Source organism: Muntiacus reevesi, chromosome 9 (genome assembly GCF_963930625.1).
Source record: "Muntiacus reevesi chromosome 9, mMunRee1.1, whole genome shotgun sequence".
Classification (NCBI taxonomy): Eukaryota; Metazoa; Chordata; class Mammalia; order Artiodactyla; family Cervidae; genus Muntiacus; species Muntiacus reevesi.
The window spans coordinates 53,381,050-53,405,201 of record NC_089257.1 but is presented as its reverse complement, the minus strand read 5'-3'; the positions used below and the strand labels follow the sequence as shown (position 1 = coordinate 53,405,201).

General features: G+C 43.5%; 1 long non-coding RNA gene and 1 pseudogene across 1 annotated transcript; one reads left to right on the top strand and one right to left on the bottom strand.

Annotated features, from left to right (window-relative positions):
* Positions 1-3,576: 3,576 nt before the first annotated feature.
* Positions 3,577-16,599, bottom strand: LOC136175243 (uncharacterized). Its single transcript, XR_010664441.1, has 4 exons — positions 16,474-16,599; positions 16,074-16,175; positions 15,909-15,988; positions 3,577-4,245 (listed from the first exon to the last, which is right to left on the bottom strand). It is a non-coding gene; the product is annotated as an uncharacterized lncRNA (long non-coding RNA).
* A 4,921-nt stretch (positions 16,600-21,520) lies between these two features.
* LOC136175942 (TAF5-like RNA polymerase II p300/CBP-associated factor-associated factor 65 kDa subunit 5L pseudogene) lies at positions 21,521-23,857 on the top strand (annotated as a pseudogene).
* The last annotated feature ends 295 nt before the right edge of the window (positions 23,858-24,152 follow it).

Sequence of the window (24,152 nt, the reverse complement as noted above, 5' to 3'; positions counted from 1 at the left end):
GAAGGCAAGAGAAAATAAAGTTAAGAAAAATCACCCTTCAGTCTCCACCACATATATCAACATCGTGTTTGTTTCTGCTTCTTTAGTATTTATCTTGCTATTTTCTAAGTTGAGTCAAAGAAGAAAGTTTATTTATTTTATTTTGTTGTTGTTAAACAATGAGTTCATTTTATGCTATGAATTTTCCTATGAGGATAGCTTTGACAACATACCATGGGTTTTGATTTAATGGGTTCTCATTGCAGTTTTCTAAATGGCCTACAATTGCACCTTTGATTTCCTTTCTTAATGACAGTTTTTGCTTGTTTGTTTGTTTGGGAGAGTGTGTTTCACTTTCATAAGGTTGAGGGCTTTATCTTTAAACTTTTTTTCCCCCTGATTTCTAGATTTATTGCATTTTAGGCAGAGAAGGTAGTTATTATTAGAATTTCTATTTTTTGAGATTTATTGAACTTTTCTTTGTGGTTTAATACAAGATCAGTTTTGTAAATTTTTTTCAAACATTTTACTAAATGGTAGATTTTTGTTTATAGTATATATTATAATATGTATGTATTCACATTCTCTATATTCTCAGTTTTTGAATTTTTAATAGAAAATAATTGTTTTACAATATTGTGTTGGTTTCTGCTTTACAACATGAATCAGCTGTAACTATGCATATATCCCCTCCCTCTTGAGTCTCCCTCCCACCCCTGCATAACCCCAATTTTGTGAGAGTATTTTTGGTTCTAATTTGTCTGCAGAAAAAGTATTAGTTGCATGGTTGTGTCCAACTCTTTGCAACCCCACAGACTGTAGCCCACCAGGCTCCTCTGTTCATGGGATTCTCCAGGCAAGAATACTGGAGTGGGTTGCCATGCCCTCCTCCTGGGGATCTTCCCAACCTGGGGATCAAACCCAAGTCTCCTGCAGAAATCACCCCCAAATTATGCAACTATCAGTTTCTTCTTATGTTTGTAATCATAGTCTCTCTATGCCTCAGTTTCCTCATCTGCAGAATGAAAGAAATAATATTTCCTACTTCACAGAACTGTTGAGAGGGTTAAATGACTTAATTTCATGTGAAATGCTTGGATCAGTACCTTTCACAAGGTCAGCATTCAATAAGTGTTATTAAAGTAATCAAACAAGGAGGCCATTAGGCTGACTTGGCTCTAATACCTTGTTAGCCTTCGTAAGAAAACCAAAACTTATGTTAGAGTCAGTTCCTCAAGGATAAGAAAAATAATCAATCACAAAAGTGAAAGAGTCTTTCCCAAATAATACAACTGCTGAAGCTATAGCCAACCAACCAGTTTCCTTGTTCTGTTTTGCATCTTCTCTAGAAAATTCTTGCCCCGAGCTCCTGTCAGTGGATTACTAACCACTTCTGGTTTGGCATTGTCCAATTCCAATCAATTTTTGCTCAAATAAACTCTTAAAATTTTTAATATGTCTCAGTTTATCTTTCAACAATGTTAAATACTATTATTATTATTGCTTTCAGTCTAGCAGACTTGTTCTGTTTCTGATAACAGAGCAGGGTAGGACAGGATCGATATTCTCAAGCCAATTTCATTGGCATTGAAGTCAGTGTTAATTAGTCCCAGATTCTAGCAGCAGTTTGTCAGTCCTAGTCTGCAGTTGTTTAAATGCATTTTTGACATTTTCTCTGTTTCGTGGACTTTTATTGGGAGGTTGGAAGAGGTTATGTCAAGGGTTACTAGCCAACCACCTTTTAAACCAGAACACTTGTATCTAATTTTTAAAATAACCTGCTTCAATGTGATTCAAGTTAGGTGGAGATTGCTGCTATAATTCAATTGCCACAAAGAAATAACCATTAAGGCACTTTTCAGCCCTGACTGGGCACTTTCTTAATGGCCTCAAAAGACTTTGGTGAAATATTTCAGCGATTCTTTCTGTTCTTATCAGGAGTTCATTTGAGAATTTAGGTCCCTTTTTCTTCACATGTCATAAATTTCAACACTGTCTTTCTGAATTGTATCTGATCTATTCTCTAAAACCAATCATAGAATCATCTCTAAAATAGCATCCTTGCCTCAATGAGAGCTCCCTTTTAAAAATAAGTTTGACAGGCATCATGCATTTTAAATTGAACATAGACAGCAAAGCAACCCTCATCCATTAGCTCAACTGACCTTTGAATAACCCAGAAAAGAATAAGAATAAGACCATAAATCCAAGAAGACTCTAATCCTGGCTGGGGCTTAGTGTTCCTATCAACCCAAGAGTGAAGACAGCAGTCCTGCATAACATGGGCATTTTATGTTTGCACCTAACATCAACCTCGTGTAATGGAAAGAGCACTTGAGTAGGAGTCAGAAGATAGGGACTGAAGCTCTGATTTCAAAAGATACTCACTAGGTTACTTAACTTTCCATATTGTCACTTCTCTTGTTTATAAAATGAGGAGAGTGTCTCAGGCCATACCTCCTTCAATATTATCTTTTCCTGCCCTCAGAGAGGTTACGGTTAGTGGAGGGACTGTAGGAGAAAAATGATAAGAGTGGGTGAGCTTTGAAAATCTAGGATTTAAGTACCAGCCCCACCACTTATTAACTATAATTTTGAGCAAATTATTTGTGTTCTTGGTACTTCAGCTTCCTCATCTATAAAATGCGGGATGATAATAGGATTTAAATCATAGGGTGTTATGAGGATTAAATAAAATAATGTACATCAAGCTTTTAGCTCAGTTCCTGGCACAAGGGAAGCACTCAATAAATGGTATACATGATACCCAAATGTGACTGGCTCTCTTTGAACAGCCTTTGATTTGTCCCCTAAACCCACCACAAGGCCAGACTTAGTAGTTTGCCCCAGATTCCTATCTTCCCTTCCCCCCCAAAAAGACCAGCTCCAAGGATTGACAAAAAATGTTAATGAAGATCTCATGGAGACTCAGAGGAAGGGGTAAAATAATAATAACAACTAAATGGTATTGATTCTTAGTATGTTTTAAGAATGGTGCTGAATATTTCCCATGAATGATTTCATTTCCTTCCATATAATATAGCAACATATAAGCCAGTTTTCTTTTGGATATTTTAACTTTTGGGTACGTGTAGCCTCTTTTCTTTAGAGGAAGAACAAATTTCTGAGACGTCTTCTTTTGTCAAGTCACTGAAGATTCCCTCTATTGCCCTAAGCAATTCAGTTTTCCCATCAGGTTTGTACACCCCATTCAGTAAAACCCATGCGAGCCGGGAAAACTGACTGCTACTCTTCTCTAACTCACACTGCCCAGGAACATCTCAGTTTACCTCATGATGCTCATAGGGAGCGAGGACCAGTGGTCCCCATCACCCCACGCAGTCAGTAAGAGTAGCTAGATTTCAATCTTGCTCCCAGTTTATCTCCTGTGCCTGACACAGTGCCTGACACACAGGAGGTCATTTGTCAGTATTTCTGGAATGAACAAATGTGTGATCAAACTAAAAGATGACAAAAGTCAGAATGAACAAATGTTTAACAAAGGAGTGGCAATGTGCTGTGGGAAACAGTCGGAGGGGATGTGGGAAACTTTCATGGAAAAGACAGGATTTGACCTTGAAAGCTGAGTTGGCTTTTAATAGGCAGAGACTAGGAACAAGAACATTTCAAACAAAGGGAGCTGTGCAATAGCACAGGTACAAAAGAGTATGTGATTTGTTCAGTGTAGAGAAATCGAATGAACAGTCTGTATCACGGAGGTTCAGTGCCTGAACCGTCAGGGCGGCCAGACAGGGCACAGTCAGAGGTGGGGCTGGAAGCTTGTGGAAGGCGGCTCAAAGGAAGAGCTCCAACACTGTGTTCAGGAGTTTGCTTTATCTGTAGGCAGCAGGAGAACTCTACCACTGAGAGTTTCTGCGGAGAGTCGCTTGCTCAGATGTGTCCTTTCATCAAGATGACTCTGCTGAGGAAGGTTTGGGTGTAGGCAGAAACTGGACAGCCAGACTAGAGACGGCAGGGCAGCGCACATGGGTGAACACTTCTCTCCACAAGTCTTCAAGGGTCCCTCCTCAAGGAAAGCTGGTCTGGAGTGGTGCTTCTGCTCCCAGCAGATCTGGGAATATATTTGTCTTGTGTGCGGTGCTAAGTCGCTTCAGTCGTGTCTGACTCTTTGTGACCCCATGGACTGTAGCCTGCCAGCCTCCTCTGTCCATGGGATTCTCCAGGCAAGAACACTGGAGTGGGCCGCCGTTTCTTTCTCCAGGGATATTTGTCATATTTAAGAAATAGGGTTGTGTCCTCCATGTTCTTTGTAGATATTTTAAACGCAAGGTCATAGAGAGAAAGTTAATTAACATAGAAAACATACCATAGATATTAAATTTTCTAATCAAGGCTAACAAGTCTGCCTAAATGGGATGGGGACGGGTGAGTATATTCATAAATCCAAAGTCTGAGCAAAGAAAAAGGAGGAGAAGAGCACTTTTCAGATCCCAGGAGCCTCTCCACTGCTCTCTTCAGAGCTGCCACTTTTTCCAACAGATGTCTGTGTTATTAATTTTTTTGACAGTTTCTAATATATTCCTAGAATGTGCAGCCTTGCAAACAACGCAGCATCTGTGTTACGTTGTGGAGCCAGCCTCTCCTTCCGAGGCCATGGCCACTGTCATATGTCTGCTCATAGTCACCACCTTGTTTTCCTCCATAATCACTTTTTTTAAAAAGATTTTTTTATATGGACTATTTTTTTAGTCTTTATTGAGTTTGTTACAGTACCACTACTGTTTTACATTTTGCTTCTTTTGGCTACAAGGCATGTGGAATCTTAAGTCCCTGACCTGGGAATTGAACCCACATCCCCTCCATTGGAAGGCAAAGTCTTAACCACTGGATTGCCGGGGAAATCCCTCCATAATCATTGTTTATTTACCATTGCTCTACACAAGTTTAAATCTCTGGTTAATTCTGATATCATATAATCACCATAAAATTTTACCCTACTCCCACTGCAATTTTAAACATTATCTCACGCCCATTCAAATGCATGTTACAAAAGCATCAAGAGCAGAGGGTGGGAGGGGATCAACATTAAGACACAAAACAGCAACAGAGCCTACAGCAATTTGAGATTGGTTGGGTATGGAGATAGGTAACAGATCAGGAAACAGTCAAAGATGATTTACATTTTTGAGCTGGCATCCTGGAAGGATGATATTATTTGTTAGAAATAGTACTGGGAATTGGGGTACTATTATTTAGTATTTAGTCAGAAAACCAGGGTCTACCACGATCCTTTTCCAAAGAGAAGACACACACACACACACACACACACACACACACGGAGAGAACAAATAAAACAGCAAGGTAGAGCAGATAAAGAATTCTGCCCAGTTTTCCTGCTCCTTTCTCCCTCAAAGCCCAGACTCAGGTTTCAACTCTTGCTGCTTTGATCACATGGTGGAAAGAAGCCAGAGAGAGCCTGAGTACAAGACAGCTAGGCTGGCTGCTGACCCTTATCACTTTCGAGGCATAGAAGGAAGAAACAGATAAGAGACAAATGGTCAGATCTGCTTAGGTGGAGAAAGTCCTGGGTCAGCAAACAAGTTTTGCCCTACAGAGAAAGCAAAACAACAGAGAAAAGTTCCACCCATACCTTTTTAAGTAGAGGTTGGCAAACTATGGAATGTGGTTCAAATAGGGTCCATTGCTTGTTTTCGTGTGACTCACAAGCTAAGAATGATTTTTATATTCTTTAATGGCTGGAAAAAATTAAAAGAAGAATAATATTTCATGGCAAGTGAAAATTATATAAAATTTGAACTTTAATGTCCGTACATAAAATTTTATTGGAACACAGCCATGCCCATTCACTTACCTATGGTCAATGACTATTTTTTAGCTTCAACAGAGAGGATCATAGCCCACAAAGCCTAACTTAATTATTATCTAGCCCTTTATAGAAAAGGTTCACCAGCCCCTGTTCTAAAGTTATAGTGATGTCTCGCAAATAAATAGGGCCTGATTAGATTTTAAAATCTAACCCATGCATATCAATTTCTCCTCTCTGGGAGAAGCAGGGAAGAGCTTGGAAAGAGGAGAGAGGAGCTCTGTACTCCTTCCTTTAAAGGAAACTGTATCCCAGGCTTGGAACACTGGGGAAGAGCATGTTTTGAGGTGGCAGACCGTATATGCAGCTTGAGGAGTCTGACAACTAGGAGGTGACTAGACTTCTCAGCTTGGGCCTCAGGAAGCAGAGCTGGTGATACAGACCTTGAGACATGTCTGCAGAAGAATAGGGAAGCCAAGGAAAAGCTTTCCCAGGGAGAACATAAATGGGCAAGAAGAGAGTTGACTAGAGTTGCCTGGTAAAACATTTACCTGCTAAATCTGGCCACCCTATTGGGGAAAGAACCGAAATTTGAAATCTGGATAGAAGAAGAAGGGCCAGAAGGGAAACAGCGAAAGGAAAGTCAGAGGAGTGGGAGAAGAATCCTAAAAGCTCCTAAAAGTGGGAGGCATTTGTGATCTTCAGCCGTTTAGTTGGAATAGTGGGGGCAGGAGCCATTAGACTGAAAAGAGAAACTATGAATATAGAGTCTAAGATATACAGCTTCAGGGGGTTATTTTTTTTTTTTTTCAGTTAATTTTTATTAGAGTATAGCTGATTTACAATGATGTGTTAGTTTCTGCTGTAGGGCAAAGTGAATTAGTTATACATATATATACATATACTCTCTTTTAGATTCTATTCCCATGTAGGTCACCACAGAGCACTGAATAGAGTTCCCTGTACCATACAGTAGATCCTTATTAGTTATCTATTTTGTATACAGTAGTGTGTATATATAAAATAGATAATTTACCTTAGAAATTATCTATCATCAGAGCTTACAATGGCTTCTGAAATGACTTTGCTTTTTGCTTTCAATGCTTCATAATTAGATCCAACTCACTCATGCAGTGTATGTCACTCTAGTAGTCAGTCACCTTAAAGAACTCTTTGTAGAAATTTTACCCTGGTGGGTAATAATAGTGATAATAAAAATAATAATGATGAGGTTAAGAAGGAGGAGAGGGGAGGATAACAATAACCAACACTAGAATAGCATTTACTCAGTGAACACACTGTTCTAAGTGGAAGATATGAACTGATCCCCATGTGAAAAGTTGACTGGCATCTTCTTGGTGATGGAAACAGTAGTAGTGCCCAATATGAGTTGAATTCTTATGTGTCAGGCACTATGTAAAGCATTTTATTTACACAATGATGGAATACTTGATGAGGCGAGAGTGCTAAGGCAATAAAAGATACAAGTCAAAAGAAAAGAGCCAGATGAAATGCATTTTCCCTGGACAAGAGTAAGGACATTCTTCCTCTGTGCCAGGGGTCTGAGAAGAAAGGATGAGCACAGACACACCGGGGCGTCACAGAGGGAGACTCAGTGCTGAGCTTAGTGGCTTCATGTCTCAGGGAATAAGGAGGTTTTCTCACCTGCTATGAGTGAGGGGTGCTTCCATGTTAGACCAAACTCTGGGACACTAATATATTCCAAGGAGAAATTACTGAATACAGCTGATAGGTTTTGCTTCTATAGCCATGAACAAGGAATAATCACATAGACCAAAGGAAGGAATATCTGGTTTTCAGTAACATATTACTAAGGCCAGGCAGCTACCACTCCTACTCACGATTCACGCCCCGACCCTCACAAATGCATCCAGCCAACTCTGTGGACAATGCCTGCATCCTTGGATCAGTTTTGGTCTCCCATCTGGCCTCATATTCCTTGGGCCCATTTCAGCCTCCAGAAAGCTGGAGACATAATGCTGGACTCACTCAGCCTTGAAGCAGACCAACAGAAATATGTGGCCATGATTCCCAGTTGGGTACCTAAAAGCTCTGATGCTCCGCCAGGGGCCCCTCCCTCATCCATTCACAGCATGAAGTTAGCCATCTTGAGACATGTGTTCAGTAGCAAAAGAAGGCAGGGGGAGGCAGCCCCAACCTTCCCTTGGAAACAAACTAATGCTGCTGAAACCCATCTTTACATCATGCTCTTTTTGTTGGGAACCTATCATTTCATTCATAACTTTGGGAAGATAATTATAGCATGCTAGCAAGAGACAACTTGATGAATAACTGTTTATTTTCAAAGGAGACATATTTCATGCACCGGCTGCATAATGGGGTCAGGAGCATAGCAAGCTGTCATCATGTTTTCTATGTCATTTAACTGCCTGGCAGGGTTCTACATGGGAAATGGAAAATCTCCTTATGATAGATAATATAATATCTTTGGCCTTGTTCAGAAACCACATTGTGGAGGCAGGATTTGTAAGTATCTTAATGTCGTTCGTCAAACAGTATCTGTCAGCTTTGTCTTATTTCTTCTCTTCCTGCAGATTCTGCCCCACCCCAGGTTCCAGCACAGTCCCCACATGATAGGCCTCAAAGGAAGTAGTTAGTAGGGTTATAACTGTTGAGGTTTTGAAGATACTGAGAACATTATATATAATATAACCACATAAATAACAAATATAAAGTTTAGACCAGAGAATATAGGAACTACATAATGTTAATAGCTCACATTTATTGAGTGCTGACTAACAGTCTGCTATCCTTTACACAGATTACTCAATGAATCCTTGCAAAACACTTATGAGGTAGATAAAATCAATATCTATTGTGTAGATGAGGAAATTAAAGAACTAGTTAAGAAAGAAAAAGTCATTCAGCTAGAATTCAAACTCAGGGTGTGACTCTGAGGTTTAAGTGCCTTACCAGAAGGTGTGTTTCTCACTGTAGTAGATGCTGTAGTATGCTACCCAGATCCCACACATGCCTCACAGAAGTTAAACCACCTATCCAAAGATCAGTGCACGCGGGAGTATAAAGGCCCAGAAGGCCCAGCCCCTTGCTCCAATTCAAGACAACTCTGAAACACCATCTAAGACAGGACTCTCCAAGAACTGGCTGACACTTTTTATGTGATTACACTACAGTTTTCCCTCTGATATGACAGCCCTGCTTCTCCCCGCAACCCACCCCCAGACCCTACAGGTCTTACTAACAAGAGGACATCCCAATACATTTCCTGAACACAGACCTCCATCTCAGAGTGCACTTCCCCAGGAAAACTGGTCTGCAACACTCTCCTAGGCATGATTCAGCAGAAAAATTAAAGCACAGATGTACGGGCTGCAGAACTGCTAGCTGATTATAAAGGGAAGCTGCCAATTTACTTCTGAACTTTCTGACAGTCAAAGAAAAAGAAGGACACATGAGAGCTGAACCAAGTTTCCAGGGATAATCTTACAGGCATGCTTTCAGTACCTGGGAGATCTAGAGGATGGGAAGACCAAGAGGCTGATGCTTTCCTGATGGATCCTGATGGATCCTGGAGAGGTCGCTGCCTTTAGCACAGATTTATTGCCCTTCTAGAGATTTTCTGGCAAGGGTAAGTATTTTCCCACAGGACACATGTAGGCTAAACTCAAGAAGAGTAGCCCAGGGTCCTAACATCTGACTGGAGGGCAAGGAATTTACCACCCAGAAAAAAAGATACATGTCCCTTGGGGGGAAGATAAATTTGAACAAGAGAAGTCTAACAGCAAACCCCAGAAAGCCTGAGAGAACACCCCAGAAGGGAATCAATTTGCATTCTCAGTCGTGTCTGACTCTTTGCAACCCCATGGATGGTAGCCTGCCAGGCTCCTCTGTCCATGGGATTTTCCAGGCAAGAATACTACTGGAGTGGGTTGCCATGCCCTCCTCTAGGGTATCTTCCTGACTCGGGGATCAAACCTGCATCTCCTGTATCTCTTGCATCACAGGCAGATTCTTTACCATTGAGCCATACTGCGCTTCCCTCCAGAAGGGAATAGGTTAGTTCAAACATTACCAGGCTCAAAGAGGCTGATACCAGAAAAGACTATACACTTCAAGTAAGACTTTTCCGCCAACTTCACCTCCCTTCACCTGGGGAGACTGGATAGTGAGAAGCCCTGGGCAGAGAAGCAGGGACGCAGCCACACCACCATGCTATTTCCCATTACAGTCTCCCACCCTGAAGTCAGTCCCAGCTAGGGGGAAGAGGAGGAGAAGACACCAAGTTAAATTACCATTAGAGTTGGGGACTGAACATTCTAATTACTAAATTAGACTGTATTTGCAACTTAAAATGACCTAGGAATATCTATTACCTGAGAGTGAGCAGAGTAATTGTGTGCTTGCTCGAGATTTCATCCCAGGCAGGGGGAGATTTATTCCCACTAAATAAATTGCAAAAGGGTGTGGGAGACAAAAAAGAAAATTGTGTTTTGATTACACCACCAGTGGTGCTTGTCTAGCATCCCAGTTACATTCATGCACATGACCTCATCTGAGCTGGCTTCCAGTACTTTGTAGGGGGAGGGACATTTGCATACTTCCTAGGGAACTAGGGAAGTGAGGGAGGCCAAGTAAGCAAAACTGGGGAAGCAGCACCCTGGGGAGAGGGGCAAGAGGGGCCAGAATCCAATTGTCCTGCAGGGAGGAACTTCAGAGATTGAGGGCTGGCACTGCCTTCTTCCTGCTCTGGCAGTGGGAATCGGCCTGGGGAGCATCAGAGGATACCAGGGGTTAGCTCATGCCAGGCAGATCTCCAACAGGGGCCTTGGAGCACCCATGCTTATTCTGCAAGGCTGGGAAAGTACCATGTGAGAGGATGGTACCATCTGAAATACGCCATCCCTCTCCCCATGTACACACACATACACACATACCCACTTCTGCTTATATCTTTCATTTTTTCTGCAAGCCATTAGTTGTAGCAAGCAAGGTGGAGAGATAATGCTAAAGGAGGTGGGAGGGCTAAGGGTTATTGTGGCTGTTGAGCTAATGTTTGTGTGTGTTTTGCATGCTGTTCCTTCTGCCTGTAACACCTGCTAAACCAATCAGGGTCCCGACAGGAGACAGATGGCCAACTCAAAATAGTATAATTCAAGGAGGGTCTACTTGCAGGGGGCCTTTACAAAGGTTTGGATGCAGGGGAAGTACAGGGGATTTGTGCCTAGGGCACCCTACCCTTAGGCCCAAAGAGACCAGCAATGAAGAAGGGAGGGGTTCCTGGAAGCAGTTCACCCCACACATTTGTGGGTGCATGATAAGAACACTTGGAGGCCTTCCAAACCACATGTCTAAATATTTGAAAGTCATAACTCAAACTAAAAAACTGCTAAATGAAATATATTCTATCTGTTGACTTTGGCAAATAAACCTTTAGAACAACCTGGGAGACTGGGGTTTGAATTTAGAAGCCCCCCACCACCTACAGTTCTGTGCAGGGACAACATGGCAGAAGGGGAATGTCTGGGCCTGAGCCCCCCCATAGCCCACCCTCTTCTCTCCTCATCCTTGCCTCTGCCTATAACCATGGCTGACCTCATGCATATAGCGGACACCCCAGCCTTCAGGGCCCTGCTGTGCCTGGGACCCACACACATGCACCACACAGCGTCCAGCCAAGCACTGAGCCTCGGGCTCAGTTGAGAGGCCAGCACACAAAATATAGGGGCACGGCCTCACGGACCCTGGGCAGCGGGGCAGCTGGAGGAGGACCGGAACACTAAGGCATGCAGGGGCCCCTCTCGTGGGTCAAAGGGCAGCACTGCCAGAGAGAGAACGCAGGACCCAGCCTGTCCCCCCTCCCCGAGGCAGCGCCCCAGGGAAGAAGACAGAGTCTGGGGACCCTGGAGCCTGACCTCATGCTCCTCTCTCCCTTTGACTCCCTGAGGAGCTAGGGCTTCCCTGAGACTGGGACAGGAGGCTGGGAGTGGGGAGATCAGCCCCCAGGGGCACAGAGCGAGAAGGACAAGGATGAAGACTGGGTCTGGGAGATGACGAACCCTCTGTCTTCCCCATTCCTCTAGTTAACTTCCACTCAAGCTTTTAACGCCAGCTCCAGTGTGAATCTCTCAAAAAAAGCCTACCTGACCTCCATAGCTACAGCAAGTCTCTGCCCTTAGGTGGCCCATGCCTGCCCGTCCCTGTCCTTCACAGCCTTCACTGAAGTCATATGTGTGGTTATTTTATCAATGGCAGTATCCCTACCTGTCCACAAGCTCCACGAGGTTAGGGACTGGGACTGTTCAGGTGTTGCTCTATCTACTCCTTGACGTGGGCCTGGCACATGGGGGGTTCCTGCTGTTCTATTCATGGTCCTCCCCACTTTGCTGGGGGAGGGAGAGCAGCATTCAAGGGAACACAGAGAATGTATGATGACAGTAAGTAACATACATGTATGCACACACACACATACATACATACATACACAGGTATACATACACAAGGACTTGGAAGTGAGCCTTTGAGGGTTAAAATTCAGAGTCCTATACAATTGATCAGAACCTTCATCAGCTTATACTGGGAGGACTGATGCTGAAGCTGAAGCTCCAATATTTTGGCCACCTGATTCGAAGAGCCAACTCATTAGAAAAGACTCTGATGTTGGAAAAGACTGAAGGCAAGAGAAGAAGGGGATGAAAGAGGGCGAGATGACTGGATAGCATCAGCAACTCAATGGACATGAATTTGAGCAAACTCCAGGAAATAGTGAAGGACAGGGAAGCCTGGCGTGCTGCAGTTCTTGGGGTTGCAAAGAGGCAGACGTAACTTAGCAACTGAACAACAACAACAATCATCAGCTTAATGAGCCAGTATGACTCCTGGATCCAGACAAGAATTTAAGGAAAATATGGTCATATTTAGAGAAAGCAGCTATTTAAGCACAGAGAGAGGTGCTCTCCAAACAGTGCCCAGAGGAAACAGTGCCCAGCTTGACCAGGTAACACCTAAGCCACTGGACAGAATTGTCCTCCCTGGGGAAATAGGAGCATCAGTTTTTTAGGCCCTGATGCCATTAAAATTTTCAATTCCATAGCTCCCTTGTTCTGTTCCCATGCTCACAAGCAGCCATCCAGTAATTTGGCTCATATGGAGCTGGCCAGTCAGGTCCACACAATGATGGGTTCATCCCTCATGAGTATTGCTCACTATAAATTAGTGAATAGGTGTTCTGATTTTATTCCCACTTCTTAGAGAGTTTGATAGCACGGGTGGGCGTTCCCAAGTCTCTGGAATATCCTCTAGTGAACTCACAGGACAATAGCCAGCAGAGAAGCAGCCCCACAAACCCAGCCATGAAGAGTTTTTTCTTCTGTGAAAAAGAAATAATGGTACTTTCATAATAGCAAATGAAGAAACAGATAAAGGATTAATCTCAAAAATATACAAGCAACTCCTGAAGCTCAATTCCAGAAAAATAAATGACCCAATCAAAAAATGGGCCAAAGAACTAAACAGACATTTCTCCAAAGAGGACATACAGATGGCTAACAAACACATGAAAAGATGCTCAACATCACTCATTATCAGAGAGATGCAAATCAAAACCACAATGAGGTACCATTACACGCCAGTCAGGATGGCTGCTATCCAAAAGTCTACAAACAATAAATGCTGGAGAGGGTGTGGAGAAAAGGGAACCCTCTTACACTGTTGGTGGGAATGCAAACTAGTACAGCCACTATGGAGAACAGTGTGGAGATTTCTTAAAAAACTGGAAATAGAACTGCCATATGACCCAGCAATACCACTCCTGGGCATACACACTGAGGAAACCAGATCTAAAAGAGACACGTGCACCCCAATGTTCATCGCAGCACTATTTATAATAGCCAGGACATGGAAGCAACCTAGATGCCCATCAGCAGACGAATGGATAAGGAAGCTGTGGTACATATACACCATGGAATATTACTCAGCTGTTAAAAAGAATTCATTTGAATCAGTTCTAATGAGATGGATGAAACTGGAGCCCATTATACAGAGTGGAGTAAGCCAGAAAGATAAAGAACATTACAGCATACTAACACATATATATGGAATTTAGAAAGATGGTAATGATAACCCTATATGCAAAACAGAAAAAGAGACACAGATGTACAGAACAGACTTTTGAACTCTGTGGGAGAAGGTGAGGGTGGGATGTTTCGAGAGAACAGCATGTATATTATCTATGGTGAAACAGACCACCAGCCCAGGTGGGATGCATGAGACGAGTGCTCGGGCCTGGTGCACTGGGAGGACCCAGAGGAGTCGGGTGGAGAGGGAGGTGGGAGGGGGGATCGGGATGGGGAATACATGTAACTCTATGGCTGATTCATGTCAATGTATGACAAAACCCACTGAAATGTTGTGAAGTAATTAACCTCCAACTAATAAAAAATAAATTAATTAATTAAAAAAAAAAGAAATAATGGTATTTTCAAAGGGTCTAACATTTATCAAGGGTAAGAAGGAGGCATATAGAGTTGTGTGCAAATAGAAATGGTTTTGATTTTTCATTTTTTCTTTGCCTTCTCCAGACCTAAATTGTCTTTTCAATACATAGTAGCAGAGAAATTCAGGGGAGTCTGAGGTGACAGTGCACCTGTCACCTCAGGGGAGGCCATGGGTGAGAGGGTGCTGGGGATAGAACAAGGGATGGAAAGCGACTTTACCTGAGACCCCCAAGGCAGTTCAGTGCGAATGGAGAATAAAGTCATTACTGATAGAAGATCTAAGGTCATAGTGTGCATCAGGGACAAGGAGAAAAGCCAGAAGGAATTGAAAAATCAGAAATGGGGGAAATCAGGATGGAGACAGGGTGAAGTATGAGGAGTGACCTCTTTTGAAAATCTCAAATATTTTGGTCTCTCACAGCAATTCGATTTTTATAGAAATATAAAAGCTAAATGCAGTGTGGTATCCTGGATTGAATCTTGGAACAGTAAAAGAATACCAATGAAAAACCTGGTGAAAATTGCATAGCCTGTAGTTTAGTTAACTTTCATGTGCCAATGCTAAATTTCTGTTTTGGCAAAGGTATCATGGGTTCTTAAGGTGTTAACATTAGGGAGAACTGGTTAAAGGGTATATGGGAACTCTGTGTTTACAACTTTTCTATAAATCTAAAATTATTCAAAGTAATGTGTTATAAAACATATAAAGACCTATATGTTTTTAGCTCAGGAAATTTTTCTTCAATGTGTCATTGATTATTGTTTCTATTTTAATTGGTTTTTTAATCAAGAATTTTTATTATTCTTAGATTGGATCTCATTTCTCCACTTTTCATAGCTATCATATCATCTTTTATTGTTTTCATCTCTTCATTCTTTTTTCTCCGAATCCTGGGAGACCCTCTGAAATTTGCCTCCACATCACTGATCTGATTTTCTGCAGTGCTGCTTCTTCCGCTCATCAGTCCTCTACTCCTACATTTTTAATTTCTTAGTAATTCATTTTTATCTCAGTCATCTTTGTTTACACCTGCTCCAGCTGTATTTTAATCACAGACTATCTTCTACTGTCACTGTACGCTGTTGTTTCACAGAAGCCATGGCTGTTTACCTTCTAGCAGACATCCATCTAGCATGACTTTGCAGACAGATGGGGATGCTGTCTCTCATTACCTTTAATGACTGGTCCTTTGCTATTTGCTTATGGTGCACATAAAAACACACTAACAGTATGAACATACACGGTGCTCAAGCTGTGTCTGTGATACTTGCTTTTGCAATTTGCATTGATGACAATTTGAAATTCTTGAACAAAATTCCAGAAGACCTGTGTCTTCTGAGTAATGCAGAAATAAAATAAATAAATAAATCACAAAAAAAGGACCGATCACGGCCTGGGTAAAGCTTGACACTCTATAATGTTAAAGAAAAACCCATTAGCAATGAGGCCTTATTATTAGAAGATACGTCATAGAAAATGAGAGGTGATTAGGCACCACCAGGAGTTGGATCAGGAAAAAAAAATCCTTACTATGATGATAATGTTTCTATGTAAAAAATTATATTTCTGCTACCCTGTGTCTGATAGGGAGGGTATTGTTTAGTGTTTGAGATGTTATTCCTTTGGACTCTAAATGGATAAAACTTACCTTTGTAAGTAGGAAATAGGGTACTCATCTGTACAGTTTCTTCGTGTGTTTGCATCAACCACCAGAGGCTTGCTCATCAGCTGAGAAGAAAGCAAGACCATGCACTCAGACGGAGACAAGAATAAAGGGAGAACTGGTGGAGAAGTAGGTCACAGGTCATTTTACCTGGAAGCTCAAGGATGTCTGAGAGGCAGGCTTGGGTGTGGTGGAAACAGCCCAGACAAGCACAGGAGGCAAGACACGCAGGACAAGTGAAATGAAGCAAACCTTCAGTGCCAGAAGCCATGGAAGTTGGAATAAAAGAAACAAATGTAAAACATCATTTTCTAAGTCTATTTTTAGGTTGCATGCACTTTCTATAATCTTTTCTTTTTGTTCTTATTATTTAGTAAAGTTTTGGGGGGGATTCAGGCTGTCTTAAAAGATATTTCCATTTCTGCAAGGCCCATCTTCAAAGCTGGTGGCGGCACCCCCAGCAGATTAGACAGTGGCAACAGCGTGAGCCAAGTGGGAGCCCCTCTAAAGGAGAGAGAATCTAGGCATGATGGGAGGGCCATTCACTCACCAGAGACCCTTGCTGCCCTACCCCACGATTTGCTTCCACAAGTGGCTGTCTTGAGATGGCTTTCAGGTAGACTTGTCGTGTCCTGCCCAGTTTCAGACTCGCTCCCCGCTGCTGTTTCTGCTCTTTCCAGAACCTCAGAGGACTCCACCTGCCTGCCAAGAAGCAGTCACTCTTGCTTCCTGAGCCACCAGTAATAGAAATCACTGAGATCATCTGAAACTGAAGAACATTCCTGTCCTTTGCTGGATAAAAGATTTGCTTAATTAAGAAAAGTGTTCAATAAGTTCTAGAACCTGCTTTGCATTTTTAAAGCACTTAATCCACCACACACATTCTGTTTTAGTAAAGTTGGATCTCAATCTTTTGTCTTAAATAAATGGATCTGACAGGATGCTACATTTTCAGATTAAGGATTTCAGCCATAAGTGTGGAAATTTCCTTCACTCAGTGACACCTTCTAGGCTTTTATATTTTCCTCCAACAAAGTTGAATTACTGCAATTCAGGCTCAGGAACCAGCCTGACCAGCCCTGACCTCAGCAAAATCCCAGGAGGAGTCGATAATATTTATAGAACACTTGCTATTTGCCAGACATTCCTTTAAGCGCTTTATGTGCAACAATAAACAAGGAGGGAGGATGTTATCATGAAGAGAAAGACAAGAGAGAAACTTTGAAGTTGGATATATTGGCTCAAATCCCCACTCTGCTATTTATATCACCTGTGTAATTTGGTCAATTTTCATTTTATATCTCAGTTTCCTTCTCTGTGAAAAGGAGCTAATTGTAACACTTGCTCTCCGGGGGAGAGAAGGCAGTTGTGACGATTAAGAGAAATAATGTTTGGAAAGAATACCTGGCACATGACTAGGGTCTTTCTCCTCTACTTCTTCCTGATGAAAGCGTAAGTGTAGCAGAATGTGAGCAGTTTGACCTACAACACTATCAAATGCAGTGGTTAGTTGTCTACCTTCCAATAAATGGTCTCATTAATTTTCTGGCAAAGAGGGAAGAGAAGAGCTGGCCACTTGCCAGGGCTAATGGAGTCATTCTGTCAGCTCTGTGGCTTGTTATTGATGAATGAAACCCTTACCCACCATTACTCTGTGGGGCAGCACAATTCAAATTAGATGGAATGATGCGAGCCTAGCACCCAAGGGTGCGAGGAAGTATTGATCCTAGACGTGAGCCCTCTGAGGTCAGAGTTCTGGTTTTGCAGACACTGCCTCCAGATGAGAATGTCAGCTGCTTCAGGGTCAGCCCTTCTGTTCTATGACTGCTGCTGCTGCCACTAACTATACCATGTTGCTGCTCCAGCGCTCCTGCCTCTTTTTAGAAAAAATTTTTTATTTCATATTAGGGTATAACCTGTTAACAAATAATGTTATGTCAGTTTTAGGTGAAGAGCAAAGGGACTCAGCCATACATATACATGCATCCATTCTCCCTCAAACCCCATGCCCTTTCAGGCTGGCACATAACATTGAGCAGAGTTCCTTGTGCTATACAGTAAATCCTTGTTGGCTATCCATTTTATTTTTTTTTTTTCAATTATTTTTATTAGTTGGAGGCTAATACTTCACAACATTGCAGTGGGTTTTGTCATACATTGACATGAATCAGCCATAGAGTTACATGTATTCCCCATCCCGATCCCCCCTCCCACCTCTCCCCCACCCGATTCCCCTGGGTCCTCCCAGTGCACCTGGCCTGAGCACCTGTCTCATGCATCCCACCTGGGCTGGTGGTCTGTTTCACCATAGATAATATACATGCTGTTCTCTCGAAACATCCCACCCTCACCTTCTCCCACAGAGTTCAAAAGTCTGTTCTGTACATCTGTGTCTCTTTTTCTGTTTTGCATATAGGGTTATCATTACCATCTTTCTAAATTCCATATATATGTGTTAGTATGCTGTAATGTTCTTTATCTTTCTGGCTTACTCCACTCTGTATAATGGGCTCCAGTTTCATCCATCTCATTAGAACTGATTCAAATGAATTCTTTTTAACAGCTGAGTAATATTCCATAGTGTATATGTACCACAGCTTCCTTATCCATTCATCTGCTGATGGGCATCTAGGTTGCTTCCATGTCCTGGCTATTATAAATAGTGCTGCGATGAACATTGGGGTGCACGTGTCTCTTTCAGATCTGGTTTCCTCAGTGTGTATGCCCAAGAGTGGTATTGCTGGGTCATATGGCAGTTCTATTTCCAGTTTTTTAAGAAATCTCCACACTGTTCTCCATAGTGGCTGTACTAGTTTGCATTCCCACCAACAGTGTAAGAGGGTTCCCTTTTCTCCACACCCTCTCCAGCATTTGTTGCTTGTAGACTTTTGGATGGCAGCCATCCTGACTGGCGAGTAATGGTACCTCATTGTAGTTTTGATTTGCATCTCTCTGATAATGAGTGATGTTGAGCATCTTTTCATGTGTTTCTTTGGCTATCCATTTTAAACATAGCAGTGTGTACATGTCCATCCCGAACTCCCTAACTATCCCTTTCTCACATCCTTCCCCCCATCAACCACAAGTTTGTTCTCTAAGTCTGTGAGTGTCTTTCTGTTTTGTAAGTTCATTTGTATTTCTTTTTATATTCCACATATAAGGGATGTCATACGATATTTCTCCTTCTCTGTTGGACTTAACTTCACTCAGTATGACAATTTGTAGGTCCATCCATGTTGCTACAAATGGCATTATTTCATTCTTTTTAATGATTGAGTAATACTCCATTCTATATACATACCATATCTTCTTTATCTATTCTTCTGTCAATGGACATTTGCTTTGGACAGGTTGCTATCAAGTCTTGGCCATTGTAAACAGTGCTGCAATGAACATTGGTCCACCCTACCAGCCTCTTGATGGCCAGAGATTGGTCACATCCACCACCAGAATTTCTCCAGTCTTCCCTCAGTGTCTAGGCTTGCCTGTACCTGGCTGGTTCAATTGTAGGAGGGAAAGGAGAGGTTCTTCTCTTCATAGTCCAAAGACCATTTCATGAACATTTTCCAAAATAATTGGCTCAGGTCAGTTCAATTGCTCACTTGTGTCCAACTCTTAGCAACCCCATGGACTGCAGCACACCAAGCTTCCCTGTCCATGACCAAGTCCTGGAGTTGTTCAAACTCATGTCCATCGAGTCGGTGATACCATCCAACCATCTCATCTTCTGTCATCCCCTTCTCCTCCTGCTTTCAATCTTTCCCAGCATTAGGGTCTTTTTTAAGGAGTCAGCTCTTTGCATCAAGGAGCCAAAGTATTGGAGTTTCAGCTTCAGCGTCAGTCCTTCCAATGAATATTCAGGACTGATTTCCTTTAGGATTGACTGGTTTGATCTCCTTGCTGTCCAAGGGACTCTCAAGAGTCTTCTCCAACACCACAGTTCAAAAGCATCAATTCTTCAGCGCTCAGCTTTCTTTATGGTCCAACTCTCACATCCATATATGACTACTGAATAACCATAGCTTTGACTAGACAGACTTTTGTTGGCAAAGTAATGTCTCTGGTTTTCAATATACTGTCTAACTAAATAAAAAATAATTGGCTACAGGGATATTTACCTCTTCAGAGAAAATTCCCACCCAGTCTCCACCAGATTCTGGCCTATTTTTATGGTCCCACAAGATACTCACAAGTCCCATGGAATGCATTTTCCATTGTCACATTCAGTCTCTTCCAGGATCTCCTTGAGCCTACACTCTAAAATGAGAACCACATGCACTTGACTCTGGGTGTATTCATCAGCCTCTAAGGATCCAACAGTCTCCAGTCTGTGTTCACTAGGAGCTGGTGATTAGGGTATCCAGTGTGACTTAGGAAATAATTCTGGTTTAACTGGGTTTCACGCTCCTGTGCTATATTCATTGGCCAAGCTGAGAGGTTTCAGTCTCCTTTTAAATAATAGACTCTGTTCATGCACTTGCTTATAACTAAACAATTCTTTAGTGTTGCTTTTTACAGAAGGTTTATTTTTTCCTTAGGGCATTGCATTTTATATTCAATGCATCACACAATCTGTTTTGAAAAATGATTTTCAAAATTTTTTCTATAACATAAGTTCTATAAAATATTCAAGCAAAAGTACTTAGCAAGTACTAAAAGAATTTAGTACTTACTCCTTCCTCTCCTAGCAAATGCTCTTCCCTGGTATTAACTAACTTTAACTTGGTGTATATCTTTCTAAACTTTTTCTTAAAGCTATAGTTTCATATTCCCAATTAAAGAGTATATACACATATATAGCCTATTCCATAAAACATATTTTTCTGTCTCTTTGAGCATTTTAAACATCCTTATTTTAAACACTTGCATAATATTCTGGTAAGTGGACATATCATAATTAGCTATTTACTAAGTGTCAGTAAATAGGTCATTTCCAATTTTTCATGATAAGTAATGCTATGATCAACATCTTCATGCAATTGTTTTTTTCATTTAAGATAATTATTCTTTGGTTCAATTCCTATAAGTGGAATTACTTAGTAAAAGAGTATGAACAAGCTGAAGAAGCAATTTATAATTTAATGAGAGGAAAATAAGAAAAACATATAGCCAAGCAATGCATTTGGTTAAGTAAATGGTAGTTTGTCTGCATAATTAAATATGATGAAGTCATTAAAAATAATGTTGCAGAAGAACATTTAATATCATGGCAAGATTTCCACTATATATTAAGCAATTTGTAAAACAAATTACAGAAATTTCTATGTAATTTGTATGAGAACATTTTAATAATCAACATATATCTGAGTAGAATTTAGATGAGAATACCAAGGCACAAGAATACCACTTCAGCAATCTTTGCCTTGAGAATCCCATGAACAGTATCAAAAGGCAAAAAGATATGACACTGAAAAGAACTCCCCAGATCAGTAGGTACTTAATGTGCTACTGGAAAAGGATGGAGAAATAGCTCCAGAAGGAATGAAGAGACTGAGCCATGGTGGAAACAATACCCAGCTGTGGATGTATTTGGTGGTGAAAGTAGAGTCTGATGCTGTAAAGAATAATATTGCACAGGGAACTGGAATGTTAGATCCATGAATCAAGGTAAATTGGAAGTGGTCAAACAGGAGATGGCAAGAGTGAACATCAACATTTTAGGAATCAGTGAACTAAAATGGACCAGAATGGGCGAATTTAATTCAGATGACCATTATATCTACTACTGTGGGCAAGAATCCCTCAGGACAAATGGAGTAGACCTCATAGTCAACAAAGGAGTCTGAAGTGCAGTACTTGGGCACAATCTCAAAAAAGACAGAATGGTCTCTGTTCATCTCCTAGGAAAACCATTCAATATCACAGTAATCCAAGTCTACACCCCAACCACTAATGCCAAAGAAGCTGAAGTAGAACGGTTCTATGAAGACCTACAAGACCTTCTAGAACTAACACTTAAAACAGATGTCCCTCTGAGCGGCCAGGCCCAGCCCGCGGCGGCTCCGCGTTAGTCAGTCATGGGGCGGCCGCCCAGAACCGCCGCGGGGGCGGCGGGGCTCGGGGCTCGGGGGTCTGGCTGAGCCGGCTGCGGAGAGCGAGCCTGCCGCGAAGGCGACGGAGGCGGACGCGGGGCGACCCCGGCAGCAGCGGCGGCGGGGGAAGCGGGAGCCGCCTGGGATGTTCAGTCATGAAACAACGGATCCGCACCGAGCAGATCCAGATGGCCGTGTCCTGCTACCTCAAACGCCGGCAGTACGGGGATGCGGACGGCCCACTGAAGCAAGGCCTGCGGCTGTCGCAGAGCACCGAGGAGATGGCTGCCAGCCTCGCAGTCCAATCAGAATCTGGTTGTGCCAACATAGTGTCCGCAGCCCCTTGCCAGGCAGAGCCCCAGCAGTATGAAGTACAGTTCGGACGGCTGCGGAATTTTCTCACCGATTCTGACTCCCAGCACAGCCACGAAGTGATGCCTCTCCTCTACCCTCTCTTTGTCTACCTCCATCTCAACCTGGTCCAGAATAGTCCGAAGAGCACAGTGGAAAGCTTTTACAGCCGCTTCCATGGAATGTTTCTGCAGAACGCCAGCCAGAAGGATGTCATGGAGCAGCTGCAGACCACACAGACCATCTAGGACATCCTAACTTCCGGCTGTGAGCCTTCCTGGACAACAAGTACATGGTTCGTCTGCAGGAAGACAGCTACAGCTACCTTCTCCGCTACCTCCAGAGTGACAACAACACCGCGCTGTGCAGGGTCCTCGCCTGGCACATCCACCTGGACGTGCAGCCCGCCAAGAGGACGGACTACCAGCTCTACGCCAGCGGGGGCTCTTCCCGCGGCGAGGGCGGTGGCCTGGAGCCCGCCGACGTGCCGGCGCCCATCCTGCAGAATGAGGCCGCGCTGGAGCTCCTGCAGGAGAGCATCAAGCGCGTCAAGGACGGCCCCCCCTCGCTCACCACCATCTGCTTCTACGCCTTCTACAACACAGAGCAGCAGCTGAACACTGCAGAGGTCTCCCCGGACAGCAAGCTGCTCGCGGCAGGCTTCGACAACTCCTGGATAAAACTGTGGAGTCTGCGCTCCAAAAAGTTAAAGTCAGAACCCCATCAAGTAGACGTGTCCCGCATCCACTTGGCTTGTGATATCCTAGAGGAGGAGGACGAGGATGACAACGCGGGCACGGAGATGAAGGTCCTGCGGGGACACTGCGGGCCAGTGTACAGCACCAGGTTCCTCGCGGACAGCTCGGGGCTGCTCTCCTGCTCCCAAGACATGTCCATCAGGTACTGGGACCTGGGCAGCTTCACCAACACCGTGCGGTACCAGGGCCACGCCTACCCCGTGTGGGACCTGGACAACAGCCCGCACAGCCTGTACTTTGCCAGCGGGTCCCACGACCGCACGGCCGGACGTACCCACTGCGAATCTATGCCGGGCACCTGGCAGACGTGGACTGCGTCAAGTTCCACCCCAATTCAAACTACTTAGCCACGGGCTCGACCGACAAGACGGTGCGGCTGTGGAGCACCCAGCAGGGGAACTCGGTGAGGCTCTTCACGGGCCACCGCGGCCCTGTGCTCTCCCTGGCCTTTTCCCCCAACGGTAAGTACCTGGCGCCCGAGGGCGAGGACCAGCGGCTGAAGCTGTGGGACCTGGTGTCCGGGACCCTCTACAAAGAGTTGTGGGGCCACACGGACAACATCACCAGCCTGACCTTCAGCCCGGACAGCAGCCTGATCGCGTCCGCGTCCATGGACAACTCCGCGCGAGTCTGGGACATCAGAAGCGCGCACTGCAGCACCCCCGCGGACGGCTCGTCCAGCGAGCTCGTGGGCATCTATACCGGCCAGATGAGCAATGTTCTAAGCGTGCGGTTTATGGCTTGCAACCCTCTGCTGGTGACCGGAATCACACAAGAAAGTCAGGAACATTGATTTGGATCTTTGACATGACAGACTGGGGCGTGCGAAGGGCTCCAGACGGCAAGTCTTAGGACAGACAGATAGAATCACTGACTGACTGTGAAAGACGCCCCGTGTCCCCCCTTGCCCTGCCGATGTCCCGAACCCACCACTTTCCACTCAGCCCCCAGGTGTGGAAGCACAGAGGCAGAAAGGGTGGTGACGGGGAGCAAACGTGAGATAGGAATCACGGAGACCCCACTGTGTCCTCGTGTGGCCCCTCCCTATCTCTGGCGCCAAGGTGCCCTTGCCTCGCTGGGGCTGCACT